General features: G+C 41.5%; 1 protein-coding gene across 2 annotated transcripts in view; it reads right to left on the bottom strand.

Annotated features, from left to right (window-relative positions):
* KANK1 (KN motif and ankyrin repeat domains 1) overlaps window positions 1-27,513 on the bottom strand; it is a 113,798-nt gene that overhangs the window by 67,485 nt on the left and 18,800 nt on the right. For both annotated transcript variants that reach the window (XM_057381358.1, XM_057381359.1), the window contains one exon: window positions 22,567-22,699. The gene's annotated coding sequence lies outside the window, so the exon portion shown is untranslated. The remainder of the gene's footprint in view (window positions 1-22,566; window positions 22,700-27,513) is intronic.

The raw sequence follows: 27,513 nt of genomic DNA, 5'->3' as shown, positions 1-27,513 counted from the left end.
GAAACATTTTTATATTAAATACGTTGCCCAGATTAAGAACATGAATTTATTTTTCCCAAACCTGCTTGCTCTATGCTCTGTATTTTTACAAAAACAAGGTGCATTTTTATCTGAAAGGTTTTTTTTATATAGGCACACATAACATTACATGTGTTAATTAACAGATGTCAGGTTTGATAGTCTGCAAGCCAAGATTTATTCCTACTTTGATTGTCTGGGKTTTTTTTATTATTATTTTATCTTTTATACTTTAATCTCACAGAGATAGCACGAGCCATGGAAAGACACTGTCACTGTAACTTTACTGTAAGAGCACCTGGGTACTGGATACCTGTTGGCAATTAAAAGTTTCATAATTCTTTCCTTTAACAACATAATTAGCTTTACCCTGAAACCTTTCTGATAATTGCTCTGAAATCACTAATCTTAAATATCTTACTTGCGTTATGTATGAGAGCTAAAAAACATACCACAAAACATAAAAATACATGGTGAAAATACACTTTTACACATCGAAAACAAATCTTAATGTTTTCTGCAGAGGTGCCTGCATGGTACTTTTTCTAATTATGCCTAAGAGGTAAGTAGCGTAGAACCAGTATCTTACACCTGATAGTAACTTCTTTTCTTAACTCAAAATAAATGCAATTGAACTTGTCACGGATTATCTATACTTTCTTTCCAAGTGAAATCCATTCTCTCTTCTGGTAAACAGCTCTTGCAAAAGTGAAAATGTGGGACCACAGACCCCACCCTCTAAGAGACGCATACCTTGGGAYGAATGGCTCAGAAAATGGACCATTATTTTTCCCAGCATCCAACAGGTTCATAACCATTTGGTCAGAGAACTCGCAGATATCATGTCTCAGGTCAGGTCTGCCCTTTAATTTCTTTCAATGTAAAGCAGATTGCCAATATTCACTAGGATTTTATTCTTCTGTTGGTATGGGACAAGCATCCTGATTTAACTAAGTTTCTCTACTGTGCTTAATATTTCACATGTATAAAAGGATGCCACATCTTTCTTAATTATGGCTTAATTTTCATAGCTTCTTSAAGATGTCTGCACTCCATACACCTATTTATCCACTGCTAACTTCTGACCAGTAATCATAGCCAATAATTTTAGCATGCATCTCAATATTTAGAATTGTCCCTCTTCATTCAGTAGAATCCTCCTCAGGCTTGTGTCTGCAGGACAGCAGCAACACATCTTTAGAATTGTGTAGATGAACACTCAGCAGGACCACAGCTCTTCTGAGGTGTAAGAGGAGGAAATGAAAAGGAGAAAAATGCAGCAATTTGTAACTCTGAAAACTGCCTCCTCCTACCCAAGCTTTTCAGATCTGGAATACACATTTTTCCACAGCACAAATGTGTGGTAGACAAACAATAAAAAGTGGTTTTGCCATCACCAGAARGTGATTTCTTTTTATGTTGAATACTTTCTTTCATCCATCTTATTTTTCTAAATAAAACAAGTTTCCCATTGAACTATCCACACTGCCATCTAGTGCAAGAAGATAGGTTGTTGGCTTTGAAAAAAAACCAACCAAACAAAAAAAACAAACAGATGAAACTACTAGTTTTAACAGAGCAGATTTTCAGCATGTTTCTCCCATACAAAGCAGCAAAAAAGAGACAAAAATTGAAAAACTCACTTCTCCTGTATTTCCAATGGTCAACACAAATTATCTTCTACTGTTGTAACTGCAGACCATTATAACCAAAGGTGTGAGATCAGCATTGTGAAAAAAGACTAGTTCACAGACAGAAATAAGAGTTTATTATTAAATCAGGTATTGGGAACAGAAGAGGTTTTTCTGTTCCCTTTTTAATAAGCACATCAATTATACAGAACTCAGGGTGTGTCTGGGAACCTAACGAAATGCATCCAGCAACTGTCAGCCCACGGGTAAAACACGCAGCCTCACCCTGAGAGGATGGCAGATGTTACAACAAAATTATTATTTGCGTGTTACACTAATTGTTACACTGCATCTGAAGCCAAAGCTCTGCTGGCTGTCACTGCTGCCAAAAGCAATCTGCACAGGACAAGGGTTACACAGTTCTGCCTGGCCTGTGAGCCACTGCTGCCGAGKGGACAGAGGGACAGGAATGAGCACGTAAAGGCAGTGAGCAGCACCCTGGGTCAATTTCTGCCCATCTACCTGCCAGGGGCAAGGCAGAGCTGTGGGACACAGCCCTGGTCACTTGCTGCTCCACACCATGACAGAGAGGGTCATCATGCGACACTGAGGGGTCCACACTGGTTATTTAGCCACTTTCTGGTCAGCTGAGTAAGGAAATCATATTGCCAACTGAACATTAAATGTGGCTGTTTCAGGCATCACTGTCCAGCACCCCAAAAAGATGCATATCGTTAGTATAGGTTATTTCCTAACCAGGAGTTGTCATGGCTCTAACATTTAGCTCTCCCTTTAGAGAGGTAACTAAAGGAGGAGAGGTCTCTAACAGAGCAGACCTTCCTCTGTCCAGGAAGGGAAGAGATGGAGCTCCTCCCGAGAGCTGGGGTCAAAACTTAGTGAATGCTCCCAAGTTACCCACTGCAGGAACCTACCTGCTTTTGACACCAACTCATAAAGCTGCTGATGAAAATTATGAAACCTGCCTCTTTGATGATGTGCCTATATTACATGACATTTATAATCCATGATACTTACATTTCACTTGGGGCAAAGTGATGCCTTTGCAGGACCCTGAATGCATCTAGTTTTAGCATTTTGAGTTTTGCTGCAAGAAAAGCAGGAACGCACAAACTAACCCCTCCTCTAGTATGGCACCTTAAAAAAAACTATCTGTAATAGTGAAAAAAAATCCTTAGATCAGCAGCCTGCTCACTAGTGATTTTTACTATGCGCTGAATTAGTCACAAAAAAAATAGAGCAGAAGATCTGGTGTCTAAATAAGCTTCCCTACCCACAGCTCTCAGGCAGGACAACAATAACACAGTCACGTTGCTCAGTAACCCTGTGAGATTTGAGTTGTTTTCCTGCTATGGAAGAATGGTTCTCCTTAGAGCAARTCTTCTGCATGAGTTTGTTTTCCACCTTGGGGCTGGAGACCTTGAGAGCAGTGACCCAGTGGTTCCCACTTTCAACAGGCTCCCAGAAAACAATGGAAAGTCCTTTCAATTTTGTTGTAAGGAAATAAGTTCCAACCATTTACAAAAATCATACATTTAAGACCATTTGTCTTAAMAGAACAAATTCTTTACCTGCTTACTGGCACAGTGTGAAGGACACTCTGTACTTTTATCAGCTATTAGAGGGTTTCTCTGTTTTACCTTAAAAAATTATTGGAGAGGATCCCATGGAGTGTGTAAGTACTTGCATATGATGGCAAGTGGTTGCTTTCTGTGCCACTTAGCTCAGAGAGGTAAGATCAGCAGTCGGTGGACATGCCCCAGTCTGTCACCTTTCTTTCAAGCRGAATTACAAAACCTTTTTGCTTTGCAATAGGACAGAGTCTGCTCCAGGGGAGTGGATTGCACTGAAGAGAAAAGTAAACTAGCCCATGGTGCAGACAGCAGCCTGGTCAATCCTGACACCTTTGTGAGCAAAAGTCTAGCACTTGCCGTGTGCAAACAAGACAGAAGTCACTTTTATCTGCCCTTCTGCTGTCCTTCAGCAAAAGAAAAGCTTTGTCTATAACTGCATAGATCCATTCCCTACAGCTGAGCATTTACCCAAAAAAAAAAAACAAACCAAAAAAAAACCAAAACACAACAAAAACCCAAACCCCTCACCTTTGTGGACTTAGTATACAGTAAGAGGGGGAAGAGGCTAATGACCCAGTCAAAAACACCATGGTAAGAAGAAGACAGCAGTAGCCTCCTCTCTAGTTGTGACAGCTGCAAGGGCCACAGTGGTTATCTGTTACAGCCTCTCTCAAAGTCAGTGGTCAGCTGGTACTCGGAATTTAGGAGTCTTTACTTTTATCTGCATCTCCACTCTGCTGAACCTGGGTCCAGCCTAGCCACAGACCATCAGTGGCCACCAGGTCATAACCCAGAGGGACAGTAGTCAGGTCACCTAGTACCAGACAGACTCCTCAATGACATTTTACCCTGCAAACAAGTCCTACTGAAAAATGGATCATTCATAAAGCTGGTGGGAAGGGAAACAGTCTTTTGGTTTAGGAGGGTGAAGCATTTGGCAACTCCTTGGCCAGCTCACCAGATTGGCAGCTCAGGTCTCCCCATCAGCGGGCAGAGCTGATGAGTGGTGATGCTGCTGATGATATGGCAATTAAGAAACCAAACCTGAGCTGCAAGGAAGGAGAGGAATTTCACTGGCAGAGTTTCCTCCTCTCTCACACTAAAACAATGACTACCAAATGCTATGAAAAAAAGCATGCAAGTCTTTGTTAGGTATGTAAAATCCCTAATCTCTGCTACTGTATGCATAAGGAGAACAGGATCTCCTTGATTCYTGCTCCCCTCCATATTCAGTGCTAGAAGTACTCAAAATACTTCAAAATGGAAGACAAGAGAAATATATCTAGAAGTTCCACAATGGTATTTTTATACTTTAACAAGAAGCCTTCAACAACAGCAAGGAAAACCATGTATTCTTCCTAGTATTGAGACACCAACACAAGATTGGGAAAAAAGGAGAAAAAAATGTACAATATCAATATACTCCCCTCTAGTACATTTTAAGTTTTTTCTAAGTTGCATTTCAGTAATTTTTTTAAAATTATGATCTGAGATACAAAGATGCTGCTTGCCACTGTAGGGAGAAAATTTGTATGGCCAAAGGTCAATTGGAGTCAAAGCTGCCCAGCACTCTGGGAGAAAATAAAAGGGAGTCTTTTAATACGTTAATAGCAAATGGTAGTGCAGAAGTAACATTGGCCTGTTACAGCATGAGGATGATCACAGAGACATGGACTTCTGTGGGATCTGCTGTTCCAGCTGGATCCTTTTAAATCTATGGGGCCTAATGGGATTCACCTGAGAATACTCAAAGAKCTGGCTGATGTTAACTACAAGGCCTCTCTCAATGATTTTTGAATGGTCTTGAGAATCTGGAAAGGTYCCAATTGACTGGAAACGGCTAACATTGTCCCACTCTTCAAGAAGGGCAAGAAGGATCAGCCTGGAAATGGCAGGCTTGGCACATTCTTACTTCAGTGACTRACAAAATTTTGGAGATTACTCTGTGAGGTATTGAAAAACACCTGAAGGACCATGCAATCATTGGTTACAGCCAAAACAAGTTCATGGGGGAAAAAGCACACCTGTCAAACCTAATTTCCTTTTACGACAGGATAATAAACACAGCTGATCGAGGGAAAATGACCTTTGGATTTCAGTAAAGCTTTCAATACTGAGTCTCACAGGATCCTTCTGGATGAGTGATGAGTGAGCAACAGGCTGATGGCCAGGCACAAAGGGTGACAGYRAATGGGATGACAACAGGCTGGTCACCTGTCACTAGTGGGGYTCCACAGCACTCCTCCTGAAGGCCAGTGCTCTTCAGTATCTTCATTAATGACTTAGGTACAGAACTCAAAGGGTTTCTGAGCAAGTTTGCTGACAATGCTAAATTGGCAGAAGCTGTTGAAGCCAGAGAGGTCCTGCAGAGAGACCTCAGTTTAGATGGCTGGGCAACGACCAACCACATGTTGACTGTGATAGAAGTCACCCATATTTAAAAATACCAGATGGAAGAAAAGTACAATGCATTTGTCCACCAAAGACTATTGACACAATCAAAGACCTTCTTGTGGCTTAAGAAAGAGCTGGACCACAAATTGCTACAGATTAGTGGTATATTCTAGGAATGCACTGTGTGCCTACCATTTTTTTATGTGATATTCCCTGGGCTCTTTTCTCTGGTCACTGCCAGGGAACAGACAACCCTGCGGACCTTGACCTGATCAAGTACAGACACACCTGTACAAACAAAACAGAAAAAAGTGACAGAGGGAAAGTGCCACTACAGATAATTTCTTCCACTAGTGGCAGCCTTAACAGAAATGGTTTGAAAGTGACTCTAGTTTTRAAGTATTCAGCACATCCTTTTATGGGCAAATAAAACAAAACTAAACTCTGCAACTCTAGAAAGAGCCTAAGGATTGTGTGGCATACCTGCACTTCTCTGAAAGCTTTCCACACAGCTGGCTTCCTGGTTTCCTTTTTTTTTTTTTTAAATTTTAAATCAACACTTAGCATTTCTAAACAATTTGGARCACCATTTCAAAGAACACAACCTCTGTTATCCCATCTCCAGACACATGCCAAAACTTATCCATAATTGCTAACTAAATTTCAAAGGCATGGAAATATTTTACCAGCTCTCCATCAGGTTGTGCAAGTGTCCACAGACAGATCTGGTTTGTGGGGGTGTTGTTCACCTACCAATAGGGCTTTTTGCTAAGAAATCCCTAACCTAAGGTACACATTTGAGAGAATCCTGGCATATCTAGGGATTATCACAGACTAGGAAATAAAGGGTTTTCTCACTCCCACAGCAAGTTGTGCTAAGAATTTGTTTTTCTGAGATGGAGAGRAAAATCTGCACACCTTTCTAATTATAATGATTTATTTATATACACACTAAGTTATGAAAAACAGTGTTTGAAAATGAGGCCATCCTGTTTAACAGAGAGAACATCCTTCAGGGCATACTCATGCAGATTTMCACAGATATTACCTGATAGCTTAGTACTAAAGCAGCCTGGCTCTTGAGAAAAACAGAGGTGCCTTCTGCCAAACTGCTGAGGCTGCTCACCCTCCTCATGACTGTTACACAGACTCCTGGGAGCCTCTGCAGGTTGGTTTGTTCATTCCTGGCTTTGCCTCACTTTAAGTTTTATAYCTTGATGATTATTTCATGTAGCACCTTTTTCTCAGCTGAGCTACATACTGCACACACCAGGACTTTCAGCAAGGGAAGGGCAGAGCCCTAAAGGAAAGCCAAGCCTCTGGAGCAGTTTTCTGCCCAGAATATGCTAACACTAAAAAAGCAGAGCCTTTAACATATTATTTTAAAACTGTTCACACAGGTTTACCATGAGCATGCATGAATCCTGAACTGCATCACCTGCCACCTGCAGGCAGAGGGGCTGCAGACTTGTACACATGGAGTGCATGGCTCTTACCAAGGCATCACTTGTGTCYTCATCACAAATGCCAAGGGTGAATCTCTGGGTTTCAGTAACTGCTCTTACTGTGCAGACCCATGAATTCCATCTGTGCTCACCCTTCTGCCCASCTCACCCCTTGTGGTTTCTGTACGAGGAGACAAGGAAGCTAGCAGGAGACTGATTAATGAGTCATCCAAACACTTAGACTAATTGTGCTGCATATGATATTGAACCAATGCAGAATGATTTGTATAGTATTAACACTGTGCAATATTAACACTTATTTTTTTTACAATTCAGTGCAGACTAGATTAAAAACAATCCTATTTTCACATTGGTCAAAACTGTCAATTTGCAAGGCATCTGACAGATAGTAAATCAGTTCATGTACAGTRTCTTTCTAGGGGACTGAAAGACTCATTCAGCACATTTTGGAAAGACTGACCAAGGATACTCCATCCTGTAGAACAGACAAAACGGTGAGTTGTGGCAAACCCTAAGGAGACACAAGGGAGCACGTAGAGCACCCTAGATGGTGGGTGTGTAACAGCACGAAGAGACGATGGCACCGAGCATAACAGCACAGGCAGTGCTCCACTGCAGCCAAAGGAGGCCAAGCCCAACCTGGAGAGGCCAGAACAGCTGTGTTTGGAGASACAGAAAATCCCACACCGTGCTAACAACTCCTGCCAGGTTTCCAGACCTGSTCCACAGGTGAGCACAGAAGGGGACTCTTGGATGACACAGCATTCCAAGTGCCCCTGGTGAACGGCTGCTGCACTCACTGAAGGCATGGCTTTGCTCAGAGTGCAGAAGGCAGCAGGAATTGGRAGATGCACTGAAGCACTGTGATGGTGCCAGCTCTGCTACAGCACAGGTGTGCCAGAGAGGGCTTTGTCTAACTCCTGGGATGGGATCCAGACTGCTTGGGTGCTCCTGGACTGAGCTCAAATAGTGCAGCATACCTCTGATTTCCTTCTAGTTCAAGGCTAAAACTAGTGACCCATGATCAATGCCAAGGTCCACCCACTTCCCTCTTCCCCCTAGCAAGAACATTTTTGGCAGCATGGAYATGGATGACTTGGAATCCCTGGGAACTGTCTCACTATATATCACTGCCTTTCATGCTTTCATTGTGAAGTGAACCATGCTTCTGAAACCTTAAAGCCAAGTTTCAAAACCCATGGTTATTTTGGAAGCAAGTTGTGCTTCTACGCATAAATACCAGAAGACAATAGAAACACTGAGAGAATTCATCAAGAAGCCAATATACACACACGGAGACAGAGCTTAAATGCAGCTTCTAACCTTCTCATTACTCACAACTTGGACATGCAAATACATATGCAAAAACCTAATACAAAGAAAAACCCCAGCAAAGGAGATTTCTCTGGTATCTATCGCTGCTGTGATCTAAAACTTACAACAGCACTGCCAAAATAATTCTCTTCATTAAGGACAAAGTCTGTAGAAAACACAGAAGAAACGATGAATTTTGATCACTCAAGCCAAATGGTCTTTCCTGTTTAGACAGTTCAGACTACTTTTCCCATGATCCATGTGTGCCTAAAGTATTGTTTCTTTCCTATGTTACACGCATCTGGTGACAGGCTTGTAATTGAAATTTATAAAAATGCTCTCAAGCATGAAGTACTGCACTGTTGTATAAACACAAAATTCTCTCGAAAGAACACTTCACCAGTGGAACAGTTGTTGATTACGAACCTGCAATGACTGAAACTGTACAGTAAACTCTGACTATACTTCCATATATCCCATGTAGAGTATCAAATAAAGACAGAGTACCAAGCTGTCTTGCAGAAATTAAACCATTTTGAGAGTGCTACCTAGAATACTCTTGTATGTGTAAACTATCACAGAAGACACATGGGGAATTGTGCATACAAGATCTGAAATTAACTGTGTATACTTGCTGAAATAAAAGCACCAGTTAAATTTATCTGCATGCTGTCTCTTGATAAGGTACCAAACTCCACAGGAAATAACATTATTCCTTGTAGCTTGYCTATACTTTGCCACTGATACACGATTCTCAGTTTCTATAAATCTTATCTCCTCCCTAACAGAAACCCAAGCCAGCAGCCCTACTTTCCTTCAGAAAGCTATTTGATACAAGCAGTCTAAAAGGAAAACGAGGCCCCATTTCCTCTGCAGGCTCTCCTTCAAAAAGTGAGGCCAAATACAGGCATGGGAGTTGCTGGGAAAGCTGCCTGGTCAGGGCAGACAGCAGGGCATCCCCTCGCAGACAGCCAGCAGCAATCTGTAACTCCAGAGTCTGGCACACACCTCAGCTGACCTGGCTGGCTGTGGAAAGGAGAATCTTCCCAGCCCTGCCACCAGTCTGCTCCAATCTGGTGGCTCCCTGGGTGCCTCAGTGCGAGCTGATCAGGCAGATGGACAGCCTGACCTCCCACCTCCTCTGCYCTGTGCCTACCCTTGAGATGACAGCAGGGAACCAATAGGAAATTCGTGTCCTACCTCCCCCCACTGTCCCCCCCAAAACGTTGTCCTGCTCGCAGCTCAGGGTCAAGGCAAATCAATGTTTCCAAGGCTTCTCACTGGGCTTGTACAGATATCCAAACTGGGGGCGTCTGTAAGAGTAAGAAATAAAGTCCGTGGCTGTCCCGTTTTGCCACAGCCTYAGGAAGCAGAGGATGCCACATGCAACAATTATCTTACTGCTTTCTGCCACAAACCTTCAGAGCAGCACCTGTGGCAGCACCCACAGTGCCATGACAAGCAGTGTCAGCAACGTCCACTTTGCACAGAGGACAGCATCTAAAGATCAGTCTAACCATCATGGATAAARCATGGAACTGTCCCTGTGGCAATTATAACGTACTCGAATTGCAATTCTTGTTTTCCAGGATTAATCGCCCAAAGAAAAGGGACAGATTAATCCACTCAGTGGTTGTCCCAACATGTCCACACACTCAAAGGCATGAGCATCACCTGTTTCCTCATTTCTGTACCAGATTTCAATTTAAAGAACAAACAAGAAGGCAGCTTCAATTTTGCAGCAGCTTGATCCTCTTAAGAAGAAGTTATAAAGTGCTTTTTGTTTTCTATTTAAATATTTCATAATGAAATACCATAATCATCTTACAGTGTCTTATAAAAGATAATAATGCTACCTCCATCTTACCTCACCTGTGGAGCCTGCAGCAGAAAACATTTTACAACAATGGAAGTAAGCAGAGACAGGACACTATTTGCAGACCTGCTCAGGATTCAAAAATCTATCAGCTTTTCAGAAAGTCTGAATTTACAGCCTCTTGATTTGTTCTAACTGCCTGACAGGACACAAACACAGTTAATGCCTTTTAAAATTAGGTTGCATGTAGTTCAGAATGTATTCTCCATAACCGAGAGCCACCTAATGGACACAGTCTGCCACGTCTGCTCCAAGTGCAATTCCAAGCCTTGAACTCATCTTTATAGAGCACGCAAACAATAGCACTCTCCTCCTGCAGAGCTGTCACTGGGTTCATGATTTTGGGAACTGTGACAACTTAAAATCTCCTGAATTCCACAACAATGTGCCATTTTGAAAAACAGACTCACACAGAGTAAGCACAGCAATAGTTTCCTGGGAAAAAAAGTTGTTTTCTTCCTAAACATGCATGTTTTTATATGCCATATGGCAGATTCAAGAAGAAAATCTCTCGTTTCCCTGAATAAGAGGGAAAGCAATCAGAATATGGATATACTCATGGCTATTGGTATCTCAGAGAGAGATGCCAGAAAAGCCTCGGCAGGKGTTCTAACTTTTCTGAATCACACAGGAGGAAGAAGGTCACAGGTGCCCAAGATTACCAGTAGTCTGATGAAAACCAGCTTTTATTGGCTACGGTAAATGAACAAGAGAATGTACCCATGACCTCTGACATGCCTGAAGGTCATTTCTCTAAGAGATTATTTTTATGGACTAAAGCATTAACAGCTACCATCTCCTGAAATGAAACTGAGTAATTTTACAGTTCACTCTTCATTGCTTAATACTCAAATGGACTTTTATAACTGCACACTGAAACCCAGCACTCAATATTTCCCTGAATTCTTCTGTTTGAAGAAAAAACCCCAAAACAGTAGGAATCAACACAGAAAACAATTAGGTAAATTACCACCGTCATGCTGTTCTGTCCTATTCATTATCCAGGTTCTCCATCCCAAGTCTTACTCAACTGATTCATTTCACTAACACAGTAGAAATCTTCCTTTTGTCAGGTTAGTTTTCTGAGCAGCATGTTGAATTAGCATTGCTCCCTTTCCAAACTGTGCATTTATCTTGCTCTCCCTGTCCTTCCAGGACACAACTGCCCCASTTTGGTTCGGACAAGGAAACTTCTCCAGCTGAAGAACCTGCCAGAAGACAGTCTGCAGCATGCAGAATTAAGACACATAGCTTCCTTTCCTATTCTCCCTAAAGGAGAATCTTTTCCTAATATTCCTGTCTTCCTGTGACATCTGTCCCTTCTGTGCCTTCATCCCAACCTGTGCCTTCCAAAACCACAATGCAATACAAACAAGGGGGAAGCAAGGCTGYTCTGGTTTTCAGCCCAGTGCTAAAGAAAGATGCATGTTTTATAACCTCACTAACTATGGKGTTGCCAGCAGGGTTGGACACACAACTGTTGGGTCTCATTGATGAGCTCAAGGACACAAACAGCCTGGCAAGAATTGTGATCCCTGACCATCTGCTGAGGTACAGCCACCTGAGGTCACTCACCCCGCTACTCACCGAAAAGCTCACAACCAAGGCTGACCTCTGAGATCAGCACTGCCCTGTCTCTGCAGCAGCACACAGGGCTGAAGGAGCTCACTAAACCTCAGGTTTGTTACAGAACCCTGACAGTTTTACTCCTGAACTTCATGGTAATAGACAAATGGGTCCACACAAAGCCTCTTGCAGAACCCAGATGGCCTGAATTTTGTGGGGAAATTACATGTTCCAGGGGGGAATATGTAGTAGGCAGTACAGGAAGGCTGTACCTTCCCAGAACCTCAGCCAAAGGGGAAAGGAAGAGAGCGACGTGCAGCCGGGTATTTAGGATAAAAGGGGGCTGTGCCTTCTGAAACCTCGAGAGAGAAACCCCACGAGGATATGCCCCAGCAGACTCTCCCCCTTTAATTGAGTAAAGCTGCAGGACTCATCTGTCTCCTTTATGAACATGACTTTCCATAGTGTGGTTTTACACACACATGAAATAGGTCATAATCTGTTAATTTAAATTAAAATGCTATCAAGAATGCTAACTTTCAGAACCTCCATCTCTTCTTGGTCTCACTAGTTCAGAGATATTTTGTGTTTTCAACCATCTATATCAAGCAACGTAAGTATCCTTAAGTTCCCCAGAGCACTGGTTTTTCACTATGATCCATACACCATTACAAGCTTACACTGCATCAAAAGACTTCACAAGTAGAACAGTATTTGGGCTTGTGGTCTTCTCTTAAGTCCTATTATCTCCTACATATCCTTTCCAGACTCTCAMATTGTCCCATTATGTGGTCCTGCCTGTTTATTAATTTCTCCTATCAGAAGGGCACACACATTTGGAGACCAAGGCTCATTTGGGTTCTCTGGGTAACAACTGCTGTAGTCAGCTCATATCTGACTTGAATGAATCGTCTGTCCATCACTGTCAGAGAGCCTTTTCAGAAGTGCCCTACCCAAGAACAGAAKATTTTGTACCACAGCATTAGGCAACCCTTCATCACCTACACAAGAGGAAGCATGAAAGTCAACTTCTTAAGCTCTTTCCAGCTGAAATAATTGCTTTCAAAATCTGGGGTTACAGCTTTTATTGCTCAATGCATTAGCAATCTTGAAATCAAAAAAAGACAAACAACTGCTCATCTCTAAAGCACATGCAAAAGTCTTTRCATAATTAATATTTAATTTACATGTTCAAAAAAACACTGTAAAAGCAGGTTAGCACCACAGCTAATGCTGTGCTAGCATGAGCTAAGTAAATGACTCTTCTGAGGAGCAAACCTGATACAGAAGAGGTGGTCGTGGCTGCAGAGTGAACCATCTTCTCCTCTCTCAATTCCTTCAGACCACAGCTCATTGCCAGTGTATATCCCTAAGTTCTCCTGTGTTTAAAAGGAATCTTTGCACTCAAAATTCCTTGAACTTCTGAGCTGGTTTTCCCCCTAGGTGTCAAAATCTATTTCCAATACAGTTCTAACAATTACTCACTGATATATCATAAATTGTTTCAGATATCTAGAAAAGGACACAAGAGGGGCCCTAGCAGCCCCTCTTCTTTTTAACATAAAGAAAAATTGTTAATGTTGTACAAGAGGAGATTTCCATTTTAAATACAATACTGATTCTTATTTTTAAAAGAGAAGCCCAGCTAACCAACCTCAAACAAGGCACACTGTTATGCATTTAAATCCATGATTACCTGCTCAGTCATGACTAAAAGGAATGTTACAGGTACCTTAAACTGCACAGCCAAACATTAAATAAATATAGACACATAAAATAATGAGATGCATACTTCTGCTGTACAGTTACAAGCCAAACCCCTCCCTGAAYAGAAATGCCATCAATTATTGACTTTGAAAGGCAGTCACCTGGATTCTCTGCTTCTCTTTAAAATACCATAAATCTTTCTGAAATATGCTTTTTTTTTTTTTCTTTTCTTTTTGAAGCAGAGGGAGCTAGAATTTGAAGCAAAATGAAGGGAGCAGTTAACCTGAAGTGATATGACAGAGTCTAGGGTGGTAGCATTTCTCACAAATGAGGGGTAAGCTGGCAAAAAATACTTACATCTTTCRTATTATTTTTGATTTGGCCAGAACAAACGATAATCCATCCCTCACCAAGGGCAGACTTAAAAGATCTCTTGCTACTCTGTTGAATTTGGCACAGGAACTCYTACTCTTTGGGGATTCATGGACACATTCCAGCAATGGAATGGAAAAAGTATTTTCACCAGCCCTTTTTAAGTTATTCTGAAATTTAAAAATTGGTTCAGAAAAATCAACACTGCAACATTACAGGTTTACTTCTCAGGGAATTAACTTTGAGGCTTTTGATGCATATTTCAACATCGTAGTTATTAAGTCTTTAAAAAAAGTCAAGGACAAATTATCCTTTTACACACCAGGGACTGCCAGCTACATTCAGCTGCATTAACTCCTAAGTGCCTGTGCCCAGATTTGTCTTGCATGTTGATGACATGGCTAGCATCTGAAACTTCACTCTAATCTTTGGGAAGCAACAGGGTGCATCTTTACCTTGCACCCTTCTTTATCGTGGAAGACAATTTATAGCTGCTGAGGCTGCTGCAGTCCCTATGTGGAAGCAAGGCAACAAAAGATGTCAAAACATTCAAGGCCAAGGCAAAGAAAACACAACAAGCTGGAATAMAATGTGAAGTCACTTGTGATTTCACTCCAAAGTAAACCACAGGGTACTTAAAGTAGTATGTACCTCAAAACTGAGGGGAAAATTCCTTGGGASTTAGACACATTATGCCCTGTCATTCATGGTGTGTCTTAAAAGTTCTTCAGCCTATTCTATGTTTTGAAACCTCACCTGCCAGCACTGCCTTTCCTACAGGMACCCTGCAGGAATCCAATTTGTCCAGCACAAAATAAAACAATACAAGCAAATCGGCATTTTTATAGCACAGTTTTCCAGGTGCACAAGAATACCCCAGGTTGAACCACGAGGAGGAAGGGTGAGGAACCTTGAAGAACAGTTGAGGTTAATGCTGGATCCAAATCTTATTTACTCAATTTTCTATTTCATAGCAAATTTCAGCACTAAAAAACCAGATCATGTTACAGATATTTATAGCTTGCAGTGAGGCAACACATAACCACTAATTCAATTATTTTTAATTAGCCAGAGGTGCAGTCATAACTCAGCTGTTCTCTACCCAGCAATTCTTCTGCTCTATCTAACAATGTTTTGTTTATGCTGCACACAGCTTTGATGTGTTTGCATTGATACACACTGGGAAAAATCTGTGCTGCCATCCCTTAGCAGCTCATTACGTCCAGTAGAGAAGGGAGGAGGAAAAGGGAAACAGGAGGAAATCAGGAAAGCAGTGCAGAGCTCTAGGTGCTGTACACACAGCAGAGGGGTAACATACCTTGAGCSCCACATTTCATGGAAACTGCATTTATGTTACCAGCCAAAATGGTTTTTGGGAGAAGAAGGGTTAACAAGTGCTCTGCACTCTGCAGAAAGGGACTCACCAAGTTCACTGTGGAAAGGTCATTAATAGAGTGTTCTAGAAGGACAAAACATGATTAGTTATCAGGGTGAGAGACATTAAGCAAGGACATAGCTCTATCTAAAGCATGTTTTGAGGAGAATTCATTACTTTTACAGCTGAAAGTTCTATACAAATTCATTAAGAATCAGTTTCCGCCAGTGCAGAGTGTCTCAGAGCTGATAACYGCATTGTTGACACAGCAATTCGACAGAATCGGGGGTAATCCATTATACTCACCACCTCTTTCAAATTAGAGGAGGAAAACATAGAGTAACAACAAAAAAGAGAAGAGATTTTTCTCTATGATGATGTCTCTGTGATTCACAGGACAAGTGTATCCTGCAKCCTGTCCCGCTGAGGTAATGGAAGCAAAAGGCACCTGTGCTATAACCAGAGCAGGTGTTCTACTWATCAAGCCTGGAGGAGGTTCTGACATTTCTCCCACACAAACAAGCTTAAAACATTTTTTTTTTGTACCAAGAGAAGGGAAAGCAGGAGTTTTCCTCCCCTTTTAGTAGGGCATACTGCAACTTGTCAGAGACAAAGCACTTGGTGTTACAGCTGGGTGGGGATGGATGCACTGACAAACGATTTACTCTCCTGCCCCATGCTTTCAAAAAGAATATTTTAGGCAGTACCTTTCAAAAATAATTGAAGCATGTCCGTCCCTGCCTCCCTCCCCACAAACCTTAATTCCTATACTGAAAACCAAAAAAATTAACATCCTATTTTGATGCATTTGAAAAGGAACAGGAAATACCACTTTAAACATAATAGAAGGTTTTCAGATAACTTCTTTTCACAAGCCACTTGCCTCACTGCTCCCCCACCACTTTTTCATTTATACTGACTGCTAAAAAAACTCTCTGGTTTCCCTTAGAAAAACTAAGCTATTTATATTTTATTTACTTGTTTTTAAATCAAATATTTTCAGGTCCTTTTGCATCACGCCATTCCTGCAACATCTGTAGCTGTCCCCGTATTTTGAGTGTGGCCTGCAGAGATCAGTCATGTGAGGCTGATCTCTTACCACCTCATCCATCAATGGCCTTCCCAAGGGGAAAGAATTTTGGAGGGTAGCAAGCAACACTCAGGTCACTTGCACAGTACATTTCTAATCTAAGTAACTGCCCGAAAGTCACTCGACCTTTCTGGACCAAGGCATATTTTGTTAGTATGAAGAAAATAAATCTCAAATTGCATTTAAGCTCTTTTGTGTTTGTCAGATTGACTTCCAGGGGGTAAATTAAGAGGTATGAATATCACCATCCATGCCCTGCCTGAAGAGAGTGTGCAGATGCAGAGGAGAATCCAACTCCACTGTATTTTGGGATATTTCCTTATCTTACAGTTTTTCACTACAATAGCCTCTAGCAATGCCAGTGAAAGATGCTCTTAAACAGGAACAAAGGATTTTCAAAAGTGTATTGCACTACCAAAGTGCACTTGTTTCAGAAAAAATTACACACACACTCACACTCCCAAACTGTCTGACCAGAAGGCTGTAATAAAGACAGAATTGTAGTAACATGGTTGAACCCTTCCCTTCTGTAAAAAATACAGTGGTACAATTGCTCCAAAACCAAAATCACAGGCAAGTMAATGTCCACTTGTTTGCATTTTCTGTAGGATCAAAACAAAGGTATCCTCTTTACCCAGCAGAATTTTTAGATGTCCATGTAACATTGGAATTGTGTAAGTATTTAAACTGTTGTAAAACTTGCCACTTTGACTCATCAAGTGAATTGCCACAGATCTATGAAATGACCTAAGGAAAAATCACCCATTCCCCTTCAACAACAGCTTTCCATGCAAGCCACAAAATTAATGATCTTGAATATCAAAATAACTGTCTTCAAGAGTTRAAGCTTTCATTTAAATATTTTCAGCCTCAAGAACACTGTAAGATAAATGATTTTATATCAACAGTGAAGGAGCCAGATTTACAAAGTCAGTAAGAATTCATAAGTTTTGCATTTTAATGGCTCATAGCCACTGTATTTGATTTACTCCACAATTTCCATCAGAAAATGAAAGTTTTGAAGAATGAGTTATTCTCAGTGTAAATCACTAGCAAGCCTCTGTCAGTCACGTTAGTCCTTCTACCAATGGTTTTTCCTGCCTCCTGAGTGCAACAGTGCAACCAGTTTAATTGCTTCATTACTTAAGGACTTCAAACCTCTAAACCTGCAATATACAGTTATACACAGCAGTTCTCCATGGAATAGAAGAAACCATTATAAGCATCAGTATAACTTATGAATTGCCTATCCTAACACTTTTACAAAAACAAGCAATAAAAAGTAAAAATCTGTAGAAGTAAAAATTGGCTCTATTACAATAACAACCTGTGGGAGGCTACCATTCCAAAAATTATAGCTTAAAAAGAAGTTTCAGTGCTGGACATTTGTTGGAAAGAATAAGCCTCTTGTAGTTTTGCTGGCAAGTTTTGTTTTTTTTTTACTTGTGTATTTATTAATTTCCAGTTTTCAGCAGTTTTGGGCAGTTCATTCAACTGCAAGGAAAGAACTGTTTAGTTTACAGCACAGTTTTATATGCAAATAATATTCAGTAGAGTCTCTACTCATCATAAGTGTCAACAGGAAAAAAAAGCGTGACAGATTTAAGGCTTGAGATATTTTCATAGACTTTGAAGGAACACTGAAACTACAAAGCACAYTGAACTCATTGTAAAGCATTTTCTCTAAGCATGTGCCAAATGAAGTATATKAAAGCATTTTTTCTTCTAAATGTACTGTGAGACTCCATTTTCTGCTTCTAAGTATTTGAGATAATTAGGGAAGTCCTGTGTTCTGCATGGAGCCAAACTCAYTGTTTGCTTAGGTTCCCCCAAAGTTAAGTTTGTTTCTACTCTGTGAAAACATTTCCATTACATTTAGTGACACTGAAGACAAAGCAAGTTTTCAACCCCATGCAAATCAAAATTCAAAAAATTCAGACCTCAGAATGAAGGGATATTTTATTGCCAATAGAAGGGAAAAGAGTCTTTACAAATGAGCCAGTTGTTGCACTAACAACATCAAATAAAAGAAATTGTGGACTTTATTCTACCCTTTATCAATAATGCATGGCTGTGCACAGACAATTTATAGCTGTTTTCCACCACTGGGTATTGTGCAATACTAAATTAAGTCTACAATATTCAAGGACAGTCCACCCACACAGCTACTGTAAGCCAGCCAGGCCACTTTGAATAAACATTTTAAAGGTATAAAGTGAGTTTTATTAGCATGCTGAGACACAGTTGCTAGTGGACAAAGCATCTAYTTTGAAAAAGTAGAAGTRCCTTTGGCAGAAAGAAAGATGTGTTACTCTTGTGCCTTACATGCAGAGAAACAGCAAAAGGGGAAATGRAAAATACATAGGTAACAGCTCAAARCATTGAATTTGTTAAGATTAAAACATGAAACAAGATAATTTCTTTTTTATACTAGAAACTGATTGCCACTCTCAGAAAATCCTGAGAAGTGCTAGATGGGTCAGGTTCTGACAGCAAAAGAACTAAAATCCAAAGATGTTTTGGTGAGATTTTTTTTCAGATATTAAGAGACTTATTTTTAATCCTTCACAAGTCATATAAATCAGAAAAGCACACAAACCTGTTATCAATACAACGAACTAGCTACTGTACTGAAGTAGTCTCAGCAACATTTATTGTTCCAGTAAAAAAAAAGTGAGGGGTGGGATCCCTTCCACAGGCCAAATTAACCAAAATATGGTATGGCACAAATTGATTGCTTTTGGTCAATGCCACCACTTCCAGCCACAGAGGTGCCAGAACTTGAGTGCCTGAAATGCAAGGAAGCAGCAACGATCTTGAGCACCACTCCAGGAGAGACATCCAGGTCTCTCTGGCAACTGGCACGACAAAATGACATGGCAAAAATCCTTCTGATCAATGTGAAAAGGTGGAAGTTGTAGCACAGCACGGCTGGGTAGCTTGATGGCCTTGTGGCATATTTAAGCACAACCACAAATAAGGGGAGGAAGGATGAAAGAGCCACAGCTTAAGCCACAACTGTTTTAAGTTAGTCAAGTGGAAACACCTGGTCAAATAAAAAAACATGACTGGATTTATTGTGCAGGTGTTGAGAGAAGAAAATCAATTCTGTTCAGTGGTATTTGGATTTGAGCAAAGCTTAATTTCACTTACAATACACATATTTTCTCAAAAATCAGATCTCCCTTGCACATGCACGTATGTCAAGGACCTCTGAAGCCAACTAATCAGAGTGTAAAACTCCAATTTAAAAGCTCCAGCCAGCAATTTCAAGATAAACAGAAGTGCAAAAACCCTACAGCCTAAGGATTAGCTAAAAAAGGTGACTGTTGAGCAGTTGTATTTTAACCTGTCTGTATTTTATAGTACAGACTATATGATAATAAATACAGTTTGTATTTTATTCAGATGTGCAAGATTTTCTTCATAAGGTTGGTTGTTGCTTTGATTCTTTTTCTCCCTTAAATAGGCTGAGTTTCTGCTGTGAAAAGTGAAACTGCTGTTTTGAGTCTGATATTGCAGGAAAATCTTGKTTTTTACTAAAATCAAAGCTATATCAAGGCTACAGGACACAACTTTGAGAAACCCCAGGCAGTCCCAGTGAGGCAATCATGGTTTTATAAATGGAAATTAATTTTAATAAGTCTGTTGYTCATCTCACATTGCCAAAGTCTGTGATCCAATTAGAAGCGCAGCACTTTAATGATCTGCACAGAGATCACATTCAGCCAAGTTCAGAGACAGACAAAATGCTCTTGGGCCCTCTCCATGGAGAGCATCACACCAGCGAGTTGCTGGCTTTGCAACTCACAGGTGAAAAGCACTGAGGTGTTCACATCAGTATTCCAAGGTATCGGAGATCTGTACAGGACATGGCTGCAGCACAGAGTAACACAGGAACTGGGACCATCCTAGTCATAGCAACAATAAGGTTTTATATTTTGACTTTTCTAAGCATTTCTCCTCCTGAATCAAAACGCTTCTTTGCCACCAGAAAAGACAAATTTCACCTACAGATGTTTTTCCTGGTGAAAAGAATAATCTCCAGAAGAGCAAGAGCCCAGGCACACCCAAGGGAAGAACAGCATTCTGCAAGGAGGAGCAGACACTGCTCTATGAGCAGGAGCCCAGACCAATCCAAAATGTGCTGGTGTGATGGCTGCAGTGGAAGACCACACAGGCCTCCCAGTCATGGCAACTTGTCCCAGGTCTATTGCAGCACCCTCTGCCCTCTTTCTGTGCTCATTTTAAACAACAGAGCCAGAGAGATCAGGGGAGGCTGAGCGCTTGCATCTACACACACAGACACCCCCCACACCCCCATTTAAATGGCAAATTCACAGAGTAATGAAGAAAGACAGATATGCTTTTCCACAATTAATGAGTTTCACAGCYGGGGGAAAAACAGCTGGTGCCCCATGTTTTTGGAATCAGCAGGTTCAGGAGCCCTTTCACTGCCCCAGAAGCTGGAAGCAATTCAAGACCACATCCATACACACCAGATGTACTCYACACTCAAAAGCTGTCCCCACTGCTTGGTTTCACTCTGATTAAAGCAGCAAAAGCAACACAAGACAAGCAATTAGCCATCCTAGATAATAACTGTCAAGAGAYTAAATCCGTCCTCTTCAAGAGAAGCTGTTTTAGGTGTGTCACCTCCCATCTGATTGCAGCACATTGCAGTGCATGTAATAAGGTGGGCACGCAGTGACACCCAGGAAAAATAAACAAATACAGGATTCAGCTGCCACTTCAAACAGCAGCTGTCAACCTGAGACAGTAGCAAAGAGCCATTACCCCTCTGAGTTTCCTTTCTGAGAGACTTAATTCAGGCTATCTCTTTGGTGCTGCTCTTAACCTGATCTTTGCACAGGAAAAAGAAAGCAAAAATCTATACAGCCCTGTGCTGCTGGGGCACTTACATGCAGTCACTGGTCATTGTAACAACTCTGCAGCACTAAGAGACCATGCTGCTCACTGGGCACTGCATAAACATGGAACTGACTGACTCTGTCAGTCTGCTCTGTGCCGGTCTGCTGTGCTGCCAAGAAAACCCAGCAGCACCACAGTGCAGCTGACAGTGCAGCCATGAATCCAAAAGATGCCAACAAAACGTGGGTGGTTAATGAAAGACYGCAGCAGCAACTCTAGTTAAAGCAGAATGGTCACTTGTCTAGCCACAGTTATGTTTAGCTTCACAGCCATATTTTTCCTGATGGAGAATTTGTCCCAGTGCAACATCCTATATGGCCTGAAGACYGCTACTATAAATAATTATTAATGCATAGAGAGAAGGAGTAAGGTATTCTAATGGAAATATCTACAAGCATTTGAGAGTGTTAAATTAGTGATCTGGGAAAGAAAATAAATWGTTTCTGTTACTTCATGGATATTTCTTCAAATCACATGGATTTTGTCTTACTGAAGTCCGTGAATTTGCATATAACCAACAAATACTGGCAGCTGGGTCCTTGGGTTCATAGGCTTTAAGTTTATATAGTTTTATGCTGGTTTTGATTAGATTAGAGTTCATTTTCCCCACAGCARCTGATAAAAAGCCATGCTTTAGATTTGGGCTGGTAACAGGATTGATAGCACAGGGACATTTTAGTTACTGCTGATGAGTGCATAGTGTCAAGGCCTTTTCTGCTCCTCATACCACTCCACCAGCAAGGAGGCAGGGGGTGCACTAGGAATTGGGAAAGAACACAGCCAGAATAGATGACCCCWACTGACCAAATGGATATTCCAAACCATATGSCATCATGCTTAGCATATAAGGCTGAGGGCAGAAGGATGAGGGAACATTTGGAGTGATGGTGTTTGTCTTCCCACGTCACWGTCATGTGAGATGGGGTCTGCCCTTCCTGGGGTGGCTGGACACCTGCTTGCCCATGGGAAGCAGTGAATTAATTCCTTGTTTTGCTTTGCCTGGCTTTTTCTTTCAGTGTTAAACTGTCTTTGTGTCAATGCACAAGTTTCTCACTTGTAGTCTTCTGATTCTCTCCCCCATCCCACTGGTGGGAGAGCTGGGAGAGTGAGCAAGGGGCTACATGGGTCTAAACCTCAACAGCTGGATTAGAGACCAGGAGGTGAGGCTGGGACAGTCTGTAGAGCCCCATCTGTCTTCTTCCCTCGGCCCCAGGTAAAGAAATCATGTCTTACCTTAAACAACTGTAACCAAATTTCCAGTCTCTACTTTTCTTCAGGCCTTTTCAAACACCAGAAATAATGCAGTGGATTCAGCTAATTCAATATGTTAGCATTTGACAGCACATTCAGGAACCTGAGATTCATCCTACAAGGAGAGAAATTAAAAGCACATATTAATCACTGTATATATTATGCAATACTTCCTATGTATAAAACTGCTGATGCTTGATAGAGCCATGCTGCTGAACCATAAAGAAGTTACCAATAACCACAAAAATGAAAGGCCAAGTTATTTTTTTTGCTTCCAAGGTTAAATGCTCAAGAACATTTTCACTACAACCCCCTGAGGAGAAASCATGCATCTTGCAATAGCTGCGTCACCCTGCCCTGCCTTCCCAATTTCAGTCTTTGTTCAAACAAAGTSCATGCGAATGCACAGAGACAAAGCTCCAGGCATGTTGGGATACACCAGCCACGCCAGTTACAGAAACACAGCAGCAAACCTTTGTAATGCAGCACTAGTTTGAAGTGGGAAATGTATCAGCAGCCCATGTGAGCTAAGCATTAGCACTCTGTATGCCAGGATTCTTGGTTTATGTGGAAGAYCAACCGAGGTATTTTATAGACTACAGGAAAAAGGAGAAACATTTACAGASAGATTTGGCTCATTTACCTGGGTAGGCTTTTTTCAAAATTCTCATCTTGCAAGCACTCAACCCATTCTAAGTAAAAATACTGCAAATGCAGCAGAGCTCAAGCCTTCACCACTGAGGCACCTAAAGCAGCTCTCGCCCCATAGCAACTCAGCAAAGATGTTCCACCACTAAGCTGTAGATACTCGTTTTTCAGCTCCAACCCACTGGGTGTGTTTAATCCCYTAAATGAGCAGACTTTCCCAAACTAGAGACACATGCACACCTGCACAGACTGGGTTCCTTGCACTGAGATGTCCTGCCTCACAGCCACTGACAGGCACAGTCCAAGTCTGCTGCACCCCGAGCCGTGGCAATGTTTGATTGACACTCTCACAGTGATGCTGCTTTGACTTTTGACAGCTACGGAGTGAAGGGCCAGCAGAAAAACTTATCTATATCGAGCACGGCTACTCAAGAGAGCTTTAAAGATTATTTTCAGGTAAAAGACACTTGTCATCCAGGTTGTTAAATACTTCCCTAAAGTTTTGGTACGAATATAGAAAGTGACTTCTGTCCCAATTTGTAAAACTACAAAGATGGGGGCTCAATGGAGCACATGCAAATCACAGCAGGTACAAATTACAGATTTTATTATAAATTAATAAATAATCTAGCATTGAAAGTATGTCACAGACCAATGTTCCTACRCAGACAGATATATTACTCTAATCCTACACTGTTTACAAATCCTTTAAAAAGCCACCTAATGGTTAATTACCTTCATAAACTAAAACAGCAAACAGCATTTGCAGGTAAATTAAACGTGTGTCTTGGGAAGAAGTGTATGGGGAAACTAAGTTGGACACCTACATCTGTTAAAAAAAACAGAAATCAATAAGCCCCAAGCCTAGATGAGCTTTAATTCAGTATTCAGTGCTCTTAAGTTACTCCAAGGAAATGGCAGTCAATTCCTTCCCCGCTCCTAACACCTTTTCAATACGTTCACTTTTACTTTTAGCTACTTATGTAAAATACTAATGTTTTGCACAGCAAGTAACCTATTCATGRTGCCTTAAAATTGCCTTTTTTACAATGGGGGTAATTTCTAAGCTGATTACAAATATCTCCACATAATATTTAAAACTGCCATGCATTAGAAAATTTGACATTATAGAACACAAATTATACCCGTGGAGCTCTATATTCACAGAGCACAGAAAGTATGACAATCACTGCTKTCCTCTATAACCTCCTGCAGCACTCTCCCATCAAAAGCAGTACTGAMGTTTCCAGTTGTTCAATCAAAGGTTTTATACTCTGGGCCACTGTTCAAGGACACAAAAACCTGACTTTCAATCCCCTGTTGCCCTGTGTCCCTATACCACAGCGTCGAGATCATTTAGGTATTTCTCACGGGTTAATTTTTCTCCAACAGATTTCACATTCTGCACATTATCCCACAGCCAGCACAAACTCCCCACCAGGTACTCTGTAATTTAGCTGAAGAGCRTTTATGCCCAGACCAGGCTGAGAACAGTCACTCTGCAACACCAAAGGCCAGAACCAGGACACAACTCGACCCCCAAGATGAACTGGGAACAATGTTATGGAATTGCTCCTTTTTGTCAAAGAGGACTGATCRAAAGTTGTAAATCCTTTGGGAGCTAAGATTCATCACATACCTTAGTGTTTTCCATGCCAGATAGAAAGAATGCTTCAGTTTTGCTTTTTACCCCAACAAATCACAGCATGCATGTACACACAATCATCTGACTCCTACACATCCAAGCACAACCAAAACAAAAAACAGCACACCGTGCACCCATTTTTTCCCTTAAGGGGAGAACAAACCACACCTAACAGGTATTAATAAAAACACCAAACATTAGAAAACATTCTGTTACAATGGGTATTTAAAAAATATATGTAACACTAAGCAAAATTTTAATCTGCGCAAAATGGAKGTAGGTATCTCACATAAAAAAGTAATTGTTCTTCTAAAGTGCCTCACAAATGGCAATCTAATTTTATTTCCAGCCAGTGATTAGCATAACTGAGTGTTAAGGAGGAGGAAAGAAAAGCAGAAATGAAAACAAACAGTCAAACAGTTAAGCAGAGATACTGAATATACGACAGGAGTGAATTTACTGGTAAAGTGATAATTTTTATGTAAGTTTTAASCTTCAAAACATTTTTTTATTTAAGCAAAACTTGCTGTGCAACACATATTCCTTWAAGTCCCAAAGACATGGTGTCAGTGATTTTTTTTTTTAAAAAAAGGGTCCACATATTTCTCAGCATAYTTCACTAGCCTGACAAGCTCCCTGCAGATGGGTAACACCTGTATTCCATCTTCTCTCCTTTTCCATTCTAACCATGTTCAACACCTCCTCCCACACCCTCCTCCAACACACACACTTCCCTCCAGCAGACAGCAGCTTGATTCACTTATCTAAAGAGGAATTTATGCTGGCCTGAAAAAACACCAGCCCCCTCAACCGCAAGGACATGCCTGGATGGCTTATTGAGATATGCCTCGGATGCTGCGCTCCAGCAAGCACTGCTAACTCAGATGTCCCACCCAGCACCAGAAGGGCACTTACATCCTCGGTGTGAAGGAGAAGTTATTTTCAAATAAACTTCCAGTGGTGCAGGCACCATTTCCCGGTGAACACGTTCTACATTTTTGGACAGAAAGCCTTTAAATAGTCAAAAGCACTATTCAGCCTTGGTACACTTCAGTAACAAAAGTTCTCATAATTACTAAAGGAAATAACTGAGGCTGTGTCTGGGTGGCACAAAGCACCATGCTAATTACCCCTGAAGAGACACTAATTAATCCGGGCAAGGCACCACAGTAACATGATTGCTCTGCGTTGGGAATCTCCCAATGTTGATGCAYGGTGCCATTTGGATACCTGCCCCCACCCCCAAGTACCCTCTTTCTCAAAAAAGCAGTGTTTAGCCGAAAGGGAGCCATCCATGGAGTGGTGTTTCCTCCCAGAGGCCATGTGTTTTTATTGAAATCTATCATCTACACAATACTGAGCTGTCCATTGCACCAGTTCTTGACAAACAATAAAATAATCGGCAAGCAATTTTCGAGCATCCTCAGCTGCTCGAGGAGGAATGTGAGAGGGAGCACCTACGGAGTCCCAGTCTCCCGGCCCCAAAAGAAAAGGTTCAGGTCAGCACCTCAGAGGAGCTGTGTGTGTGATAATGGTGACTGTCTGACAATCACCTGCAGCAATTCACACCACATTTCAACTTCTCACCCGGTCTTAAAGCAGACCAAGGAGAAATCCTTTAGCACTGGTGTAAATGTTCTCCATTCAGTAAGCTCCAAGAGGCATGCAATGCTGTGGCTGTYAGCAGGGTAGAAGCTCAGTTGTTGCCACAGGGACTTTGCTTTCAACTTTCCGGTGATAAAACAAGTTCTGGGCTAAAGCCAGAACGTGTTATCAGCTGTACCTGAYGCCAGCTCTTGGTACAGAGATGTGYTCTTCACGWACTGTAAATGGACTTCGAGCTTYTTTTGACTTGTTAAAACACACRCAGTAAGGAATAATGTATTCAACAGTAGCTTGAAGCACCTGTCCCAACAGGAACTGGGTTTTGAACAACCAGAGAGCAAGAGGGAAGCGGAACACCTGACACACAACACAATCTGCAGCAGAATATAKCCTCCTACCTGCCCACAGAACAGAAAGAAAGGACACAGGAGAGTCATTCCCCGTGGCACAAACAAGCCAAAGTCAGGGAAGTGTTTTACTGCCATACACAACAATTTCAGATTCTGAAAAGCCCCTGTCCGGTCCCCTCTTTCTCCTCCCCAAAAATACATGTTTAAAAGTGAGTAATTTGCGAGACAATCCTGTTCTCATGGCCTCTCAGTAGACACAGACCTTGTGCAAAGCACAGTCCCAGGAATTCAGCAGGATTKACCCAGGTGAGATGGCTCACGTTGCTGGTAAATGGGATACACCAGCTCGGCTAGAACGCGGCAGGCAAGKCTGGCTTCTCACGTGTCACTTTTGCACAGACAGAGGTCACAGCATGAGGAAGGGCAGCTTCACCTTGGGTTTGTACCACAGTGTTCCGAAGCTGGCACTGGTTTCAATGCATGGGCTGTGTCTTGTGGCAAAAGCACAGGGACAACTGTCTAACAGAGCACGTTGCCTTGAGACAAGGAGAGATCACATCGATTAAACAGTACCAAGAGTCCTTGAGATTTTCATGGTCTCAGCAGAGAGACAAATACTCAAGTAAGTCTGTCAGAGGCAGCTCAGATTAAAAAACACTATAAAAAGCGTAATAATTCACT

Source organism: Malurus melanocephalus, unplaced genomic scaffold, assembly GCF_030028575.1.
Source record: "Malurus melanocephalus ecotype Western Australia unplaced genomic scaffold, MMel_1.1 scaffold_506, whole genome shotgun sequence".
NCBI classification, from domain to species: Eukaryota; Metazoa; Chordata; class Aves; order Passeriformes; family Maluridae; genus Malurus; species Malurus melanocephalus.
This window is presented reverse-complemented; position numbering and strand designations above follow the sequence as displayed.